Source organism: Etheostoma cragini, chromosome 3 (assembly GCF_013103735.1).
Source record: "Etheostoma cragini isolate CJK2018 chromosome 3, CSU_Ecrag_1.0, whole genome shotgun sequence".
NCBI classification, from domain to species: domain Eukaryota; kingdom Metazoa; phylum Chordata; class Actinopteri; order Perciformes; family Percidae; genus Etheostoma; species Etheostoma cragini.
Window position 1 is genome coordinate 19809376 of NC_048409.1, and position 7580 is coordinate 19816955.

At 39.4% G+C, this 7580-nt stretch overlaps 1 long non-coding RNA gene across 1 annotated transcript in view; it reads left to right on the forward strand.

Moving 5' to 3' along the window:
- LOC117942212 overlaps positions 1-832 on the forward strand; it is a 19669-nt gene extending 18837 nt beyond the window's left edge. The window contains exon 4 of the long non-coding RNA XR_004656097.1: positions 820-832. This is a non-coding gene — a long non-coding RNA (uncharacterized LOC117942212). The remainder of the gene's footprint in view (positions 1-819) is intronic.
- The last annotated feature ends 6748 nt before the right edge of the window (positions 833-7580 follow it).

Below are 7580 nucleotides of genomic sequence, written 5' to 3' on the forward strand. Positions count from 1 at the left end.
AGAGAGAGACAGAGAGATATTGAAGGACAAAAGAAAATGATCCGAAATGTGAACATCATCAGCAGAACAGCTGCAGGGATCAATGCATCAGAAAGCCAGATGGCAGGGAGTCATTGTGGGAATACTGACAGGCAGAAGAGCTTTTAAGACGGATAGAGAAAGTGAGTGAGAGGGGCAGAGGCAACACACAATGACATTCTACTACGCAAATAATTAAGCACCCGTTGACCTACACAAACAGAAAAAAACATTTTAGAGTACGTGGTAAAATGTATAATGGTATCAGTATAAATATAACATAACATTGTAATAGATAGTATTGTTTAGATGGTAATTTAGATGGTGTTTGACTGACCTTTGAGGACAAGCAATGCTAGGAGACGTCCTCTCAATTTCCGTGCTGCTCCACCATGGATATATTTTATCATAAGAACTAGATACAGTGTTTGAGGTGGCGCACCGATCATGCCTACGAGAGTTGCTAAGTGGCTTCAAAACCTGGCGCACTTTTAGGGGGCCTGTACGCCAAGACTGTACCCACCATAGTCCTGTAGCCACCACAGCCCTGTAGCCTACAAATGCAGATAAAATGCTGATGTTTGCACCCGTAAATAACTAGTGATGTACTGGTAAGATATAAGTTGTGATATACTGTAAGAAACCTGTCCCTTTGCAACATTATATATTAAAGTGTCTCTATGTAACTTTCAGTTTGTGTTGATTTCAGTGGCCCCTTTGGACAAAAGCAGCGTTTTTACCACACTTGCTAAGAGAATATGTTACAGATGCATCGTTGCATACGGTAACTTAGCCTATGAGCAAAAGCATAAAGGGATTTTTGTAGCACCCAAAGTAGAAGGAACTTAATATTGCGATTTTCATGAAACCCAAGGACGCTTTACACAAGTACAGGGGCTAGGGAAAAACAAAATAGTATGCCAACAAAAACATAGACTAAATTGAATAACACGTCCACGCTAACTGAACTGGCAACGTAACTTGTCATCTACTGACGTACAACGACATTGCACAAGTTATTTTGAGAAGGAAATAGACATATTACACACCCGAGGTAGCCTAGAAATCTAGACGCACCCTAGTGGCAGTAAATGTAATTTGAAGCCATGGTCAGTCTTGCAATTCTCCGTTGGCTTGCAAGCTGGAAACAACTAATTCTGGTCAGGCCAATCACATTGTGTATGGAGTTGGTGGGTGGGTTTAACATAAGGACGGCAGAGTTGTGTCGGGTCCGCATGAAACAAAGAAGCTGGCTGCCAGCGAACAGCGTTCTTTCAAATTGGCGTTAAGCACTGATGTCATTCTTAAAAAAGAAAGATGTGTTTGGAGTTTTGCCGACCGGACACGGCAAAAGTTTAATCTATCAACTAGCGTTGCTCTGGTTGGTTGTAGCGCTATCCTGTTGCGTGCAGAGGAAATTTGAGCCCTGCCAATGAAGAGTTCCCAAAACCCAACATCTTGATGTGGGTCTGGCTTGTTAGTCTATACCCGAGGGCAATTTCACGCTCATTTTTTAATCATTTACAATCCCGTAATTGTCTCCCTCTGTTGAAAGCCTGACTGAGTTTCAGAAACATTTGAGAGTTACATATAGTCACTTTAGATGTCATGCTATTATGTTCAGCAGCCTCTTCACAATTAAGGAACTATCAAAAGGTATATCTTCTTTATTTTTCCAAGCCAATTAGTCTAGCTTTCTAACGTTCGCGCAGTTTCACTCACTCACGTCACTCTCATGTGACCAGTTGTGGAAATGACAATAACCTGGCTGTGATCTCACAGGAATGGAGAATAACCTCAACACACTCTATTTTACTCGGCATTTCCAATCATTACACAGAACAATAACTGTCATGTCCAGTAAAGTGTCACAGAGTAACATATGGAGAAATCAAATCCCATATGGGAGTGACATAAACATAAAAAACATGTAGTATTGAAGTGCAGATGCCACAGAGGTCTAGTGGGATGAAGCATCACCTGCTTTCACAACAAAAGACTTCCAGTGTGTTGCTGTATGTTCTGTGCAGTCCAGACAGTCAGCATTTCAGCATATTCCTGTCTAAACATATTTAAAATGTTTTGAGGGAGAACAGAAAATTCCCAATCAAAAACAGAGCCTGTGTGTTTCCAATGGGCTGGGATAATCTCTGGACATCTTTTTGTGAGGAGTCTTGAGAGATGGGCCTGAGAAGAACGTGTGGCGGTTTATTTTGGTCAGTGCCTTGCTTGAGAAGATGATTTGCAACATCCTGCACTAAACAGTAAGAGTTGGTTGGGCCAATTGCAATGAAAGCAATTACAAATAACAGAGAGACCCGGTAGACTGGCAACTATCATGATACCGTTTCATAAAAATGAGGTCTTGCCTTGACTCCAGGAAAAGGACTGTTTCTGAGACATATAAGGGCAACTGAATATCACTTTGTCTCTGTCATTATCACGCACACACGCACGCACAGGAAAGAAAAATACAGACACAGAGGAAGAGACTGAGAAAAGACAGACATGCTTTTTTTTTTTTACACGCGACATGGTTCTTTCTCACGTTGTGACGCTGGGCTTTGTTAACATGGCAGGTTACGTGACAGACACCAAAACTTACATTCCAGACATTTTCTGTTTACACTAACAACAAGTCATGGTTCCCTTTAGTGTAAACTCCACCGTTCGGTCCTGATTATGTGTTACATTGTGTTCAGTCTGAGTGAGCCTTGTGAGTTTAAGTACTTGTTCAATTGCAGGAAAAAAAGTATTAAAACAAGGTGTTGCTTAAATTTTTGGGGTAAATAAATAAATACATGTGCAATGTAATTATTTTTTTCTAAACATGTTTTAACAACATTTTGTAAGCTGACTAATCAGTTTATTAGTCATGTTGCAAGTGATTAAAGAGTCAATTTGATCTTTTCAGCAGTATTATTAGCAGTAATTATGTTTTTCATCAGATAATCAGTAAACTGTAGCAAATCACATTTTTATATTAATCTTTGGAACCGTGATATTAACTCTGTCTACATACTTAAGCAGTCTATTAACAGGGGATTTGCATTCCCTCATACCTCCAGTCATTTTGCTGTGTACTTGATGCTACCGGCCAAGTTACACATTTATCATAGAGCCTCGCCAACTGTTTGAGGCTATGCAATTGTATACACAGAACTCATCTCCCATTAATGAGGAGGAACGGTAATAAAACACAATACATTTATAAAAATCTTGTTATATTACTTAATTGCAAAAGCCTTTCTGCCATTCATTACGAATGAAGACAAACTTGTTTGTTGTCAGAACTCGAGAAGTCAAAAAACATGTTTTTTAGTATTATGACACACATATCAGAAGTTATTAATGGCAGTTTGACTAGCATGATATACTATAAAAAATGGATAAAGGATTACAAAAATGCTCCAAATTAACACCTTGATAGAATAGCCGGTATGTATTACACCTTCTAAAATAAATATCAAGTACCTCTCTATAATTAAGCATACAACCGGTAAACTAAATACAATTGTATTGCAGTACATTTTCTGTATTTAAAAGTATACTAATTTGAGTCGGAGTCTACTTCTCGTTCTCCGATTGCTTTCCAAAGGTTGCCTTGACCAGAGTGAACATCCGTTTAATAAAATAGGTCAACCCACTCCAGGTTTAATCATGCCTGTAGTATGTTATTAACCTCTATAAACAGATATCTGCATATGAATGCAGAATCTGTAGGCAATGGAACAGGATTTTGGTATTGGAAGGGTTCTGGTTTTTGTTTATAGTCCGAGTAGTATTGACATATCACGTTAGAATGGGATTTGGTTGCATCCATGTAAACAGTCACTGTGGAGCACAAAAAAAAGGCTGAACGCATTGGTCAGAATGCAATCTTGGGACCAATTGGCTATCATCTGATGACAATTTAGCTTTATAGTTTATTTATCTGCGGATATACTGTATGTTTATAGAGACGTCGTCTTTCAACACCATCTCCATTCTTGCATCTGAGTGAAATCTTTCCCCAGATATCCAATTGGCCTTTGCTCCCAGAAGCTTAATTGTCAGCAGATTGATATCCGAGATTGGTTTGTTATGTGGTTTACTTTGTTACATTTTATATTAGATTGAAGAAATCCATAGTTGGCACAAAAGTAACTGTAAAATAACAGTTGAATGTGTGCATTAAATTGACAGTTAACCGTAACGTAACCTGAAGCCCCTCAAACCCCCATATTCCTATTATATTTAATTACATTGTATGGGAATGCCATTCACAAGTACAGTAGAGGATGATGATGAATAAAATGTTTCTAAACCATGTTACCATTCACTTTAAGTAATTTCAGTTTTGCAGCAGGTGTCATTACTAAATTTTAATGCTTAGACAGATTGTATAATAGGGAACTTGTGAAAGATTTAGGCACTGTAATTTCACAACGTCATTCACATCATACATCCTGTTACAAAATAATATTGTTTGAAACTACAGTGTCTGTGTGTATGGTAGGGATATCATGCATAATTCAACTCATGTCTCTGTAAGGGGGCTTAAGGTGAGAATAGAAGTTTGCAGCGAGTCGTGAGGCAGCAGATAAGATTGCTGATACTGGCAGGATATCACGATGGCTGAGTGAGCTCTGGCATAAATAAATGCAAATGTTGGATAAGTGCCCACAGAGGGAGTTAGCATAACACATCTGGGCCAGCTTTGACTACTGGCCCAGGTACAGAGTATTCTTTCTTTTTCTGAAACATGCCCCAGGAAATCATCAATATCATAATGCTGACCCATGGATACGGAAAGGGTCCATTTGCTTAGGTTTGACAAAAAAACAGCACTTTTCATATTTCTTTCTTCCTTATTTGTTGTTTTGACTCTTAACCCCTAATTGCTCTAGAGGTGTGCAACCTCTGAGTTATATATATATATATATATATATATATAGACAAGGTAATGTTTACATCCAGACACTTCTTTTTTAGCAGGGGCAGCTGTAATTGAGCCAGTTACCTATTATAGTGCCAAACAAGCAAAACCCCGAGCAGTTCAGCACACTCACGATTAAAGTGAACATAATTGAAATTTGAAACTCACATTAGGCTGGTGGGCACATAGATTGCACACCATTATACTACATGGCTCTCTCTGATAGGATTCCTGCCGCTTTAAATTTAGTGAGAGGCATCAGTGGGGATCAGTAGAAGATCACTGATTTCCCCCTACAGACACTCTCCATTTAGCTCAGCGAAAAGCCAGTCACAGATCACAATCCCACTACTGTTTAACCCATTTGCACTACTCATTTAAGGAAAATAGGGACCATAATGTTTTAGTAGCCACACAAGTGAGAAAGGACAGTATTACTCACATTAAATGTACTTGTGAACTACCATTTTAGATCATCATTTATTAAATGGTATCTTATAGGTGTTCACACCTGGAATCAAATGGCCTTAGTAATCAAAAGGAGCTGTTTAGGTGTTCAACAGAAGAGAGCAGAAAAGCAGTTTGCATGCTGAATGTGTTTTACATGACTGACCATCAGCTCAACACCTGACAGAGGCCAGTTATATCCGTCTGATTTCCAAAAAAGATGATCCGGTGTGCCCCTATAGAGAGTGAAAGCATAGAAGAAGAGACTCACCTTATCTCAATATTGTGATAAGGTCAGATTCTCTCTGTTTGATTACTTCCAACAAAGCTCCTTATTCTTTTTTGCGAGTGTAATGTGTATCAGGTGCACAGGCAAGAAACTGAGCCTAATGTGGGCCTTTCCTGCATTGTATCCTGGCATTTCTCAATCCATCCCACAGCCAGTCTCTGAGGGATGACGGAAGAGGTGTTGGAGACAAGGTGTCCAGGATTTTCAGGATCTTGTAAGGACTGGGGATTGGGGGACATAGAGTCTACACCCATCCACAGAGGTGCCAGTCATCATCGGCTGGCAGAAAATACGATTTGATAGGCGAATGGCCTAATATTTGGTGGTTTTTCCCAGAGTGGGTGCTGTTTGGGGAGAATGTCCAGACGGTTACTAATGACCCTTGTCTGCCACCAGCTCTGCCTAGGGAAACTGAGGAATGGTTTGGTCAGATTGATGTAGGAAGTTAAGAAAAGAATAGAAGTGAAAAGAAGTGTGGAGTTGCCCTTCCCTGCAGCAATGTATACTGTATTTTTACACAGGGAAGAAAAAAAAAAAATCCTGGTAACTGACAACTTGTCTTTTTTCTGATTGTCTGTCCATAAATTATTTATGGGACACACTATTTCCCTTGAGCCCGGGCACAGGCATATTGTGCTATTTTATAGGTCCATCTTTTTCTCTGAGTCTAACGTGGTTAAGCGGTAGTGGTGACAGAATATGTAGAATTTCATGACAAGATATTTTTATCACAAAAGGACAATATACTTGGATTTGATTCCATCTGACTTACTGAGTTCTGTGGATGTTTGTGTGTTTGTGTGTCTGGCCGATAAGATGGGCACTTACACAACATTTTCATTAGGGCAGCAGATCAGCTCTCTATGATTTTTACAGCTGAATTGCTGGGAGTGACTTGCATGCAGTTGTCACTCATTACACCAAAGTCCATCCACTAGAGCGTGTCTGGCTGGCTCCGGAACATTGGCTTGTCATTTCTCTCCAACGGGAGAATGAGAAGGAAAAGACAAGGAAAGGACAAGGGGGAATGAGTGGCAGAGAATGTATTGAATCGTATTGTAAACTTGACTGCAGATGTTACCAAAGTGCTTCAGAATTTGCTTAATTTTAGCTGAAGCTGTAAGAATCAAACCAGAATCTACAAGAAATAGCTGGAGCTCTGGAGTTAATTAAATGGCGACGGTGAGTAGATGTGACAGAGCTATCATGAGAAGGAAAGAACAACGGAGCATCAGGCATTTATCTGATTTAATCAAAAGGGATATGGGAGGAATCCCTATGTTAGGTCTAAGAAATGGAAATGCAGATGGCAAGAACAGTACAAACAAGTCATCAGTTGTGGTCATCATTTGCAGACCCTGCCCTGAGGAGCAAGCTTAGGCACTAACAGTGTACAATAATGGTCTGACTCAGCATCCAGGCCTAATGCAAAGGGCAAATGCCACATTAGAATAGTAAATTACTTCTTACTCAGTTGATCAGGCTATAAAATAATGATTTCAGAAGGGGATTATTGGGAGGCATTTCTATGGTGGATTGTTTCTTATATGTCTTTTATCCTGAGGCACCATTGCATCACGTAAGTTAAAATAACCCAATTTAAAAAAAAAAAAATGATCATTTGGAAAGTACTGATGACATATACATTTCCCTCATGCTTTGTTTCTGCAAAGGCCATCATACATCCTTGTGCAATGAGTGTGTTTACTATTTCCACTTCATAAGTTGATGTAGCTACTTGACCTATTGCGCTAATCAACAGCCTCTTGTTTTTCAAGAACAGTATGTCTCTGTCGGCAATGTTAGCTAACTTTACCAATTCTAAGTTTCATGGACTTAATTCATCCAAAGTACCAATGAAAATTAAATAGCTAGCACATACCCCGTATACATGCAGGTCCCTACAAC